The sequence below is a fragment of the Procambarus clarkii genome, chromosome 15 (genome assembly GCF_040958095.1).
Source record: "Procambarus clarkii isolate CNS0578487 chromosome 15, FALCON_Pclarkii_2.0, whole genome shotgun sequence".
Taxonomy (NCBI): domain Eukaryota; kingdom Metazoa; phylum Arthropoda; class Malacostraca; order Decapoda; family Cambaridae; genus Procambarus; species Procambarus clarkii.
The window spans coordinates 30,806,853-30,808,767 of record NC_091164.1 but is presented as its reverse complement, the minus strand read 5'-3'; positions in this window follow the sequence as shown (position 1 = coordinate 30,808,767).

The window sequence follows — 1,915 nt, the reverse complement described above, 5'->3', positions numbered from 1 at the left end:
TGTGTGTGTGTGTGTGTGTGTGTGTGTGTGTGTTTTATCCTTATATTTACTATATGTATCTGCAGAATCGAGTTATTAGCTCTTGGACCCTTCCTATCAAATAAATGTATTTATCCTCTTTTATATCTACTACATCTATTTCTCTCTAACTAACACACACACAAACACACACACACACACACACATACACACACACACACACACACACAAACTGGAGGCCTAGCGTCTAAATGGAGAGAGTTCGATGGTTATAATCCTAATGGTCCCCGATCGAATCCCGGTTGATGCAATAGCAAATCGAAAGATATTCTTTAACCTGATTCGACTGTTCACCTAGCACAAATGTATCCATCAATGTATCCATCTATCTATCTACTTATATCTGTCAATCCATCAATCAATCTTCCCATTAAACCAACCATTTATCATTATATACATCTATCTATCCATGTATCCGTCCATCATCTCAGTCTTTCTATCCACCCATCTAGTCATCTGTCTTTCCGTCCATCAACTCATCTATGCATCCGTCTATCCGTCAATATATATATTTAGCAATCAATGTATCCATCCATGTATCTACCTATATAAATGTTCCATTAATCTATCCATTTATCATAACCATCTATCAACACCCTCCCCACTCCCTCTCCTATTTTACTACCAAACTCCCTCCTCTCGTTCTGGCACCTTCTCCTTCCCTTTTCCTCTCTCTCATAAACCTGCTCATCCTCCATCCTTCTGCCCTTCCCACTCCCGCCCCTATCCCATCCCGCCCTTCCCATCGTCTTCCCTCTCGCCGCAGATCCATCCCTTCGTTCTCATTACTTCCGCCGCTTCTCACTCTCGCCCTTCCCTCTGTTTTTCCTCCCTCCCGTTGCTAGTTCTTCCCTTCGTTCACTCACCTTCCCTTCTTACCCATCATGTATTCTTCCCTCCCGCCGCCAGCCCTTCCCATCGTCCTCCCTCCTACATCACACTCTCTGCCCCCCTTCCTGCACCTCCTTCACTCCCACTTCATCCCTTTTTCCCCTGTACCACTCCCCCTGTTCCCCCTCTTCATCCTTCTTTCACCTGCACCTCTCCCCCTGTTCCCCCCTCTTCATCTTTATTTCACCTGCACCACTCCCCTGTTCCCCCTCGTCATGCCCTGTTTCACCTGCACCACTCCCCCTGCTCCCCCCTCTTTGGGATGAAGAGCCCTCCTGACTGTCTGGGTTCGAATCCTTCATATGTGTGGAGTTTTCAATTCCATATTGGCTTGGGGACCATTCAATCTTGTTCCCAAGCCATATGTATATATATATATATATATATATATATATATATCATATATATATATATATATATATATATATATATATGTATGTATTTTCTTTAAAAATTTTATATTTATAAATATATATGTATATTTAAATATTGATCTGAGCCTGTATGGATATGGACCCTGTGGGTCCAGGAGGCCATCTGTGTCCCTCAGATGGTCTCCCTTATCACAGTTTGTGTCTATGGATGTGTGTCAGTGTGTGAGTGTGAGTGTCACTGTGAGTGTACGGGTGAGTGTGGGTGTCCCTGTGAGTGTCCGGATGATTATGTGTCCGGTTACATCTGTGGTTTCGGGAGGCCATCTGTGTCCCCTCAGATGGTCTTCCTTTTCACAGTCTATGGATGTGTGTGTATGAGTGTCCCTGTGAATGTTCGGATAAGGGTGTGTGTGTGTGTGTGAGTGTAGTGTCCGGATTTATGTGAGGTTTGGTTCCAGGAACCATTTGTGTCCCTCCTCCCCCAAATCTCCCCCCTTATTCCCACCGTGGGTTCGAATCCCAGGTGATTAGACCTACCCTAGGTCTATGGATCCAAGGTATCCATCCGTGGGCCCAACGGATTTCACCCCTTCCCCACTTTCCAAGGGCCA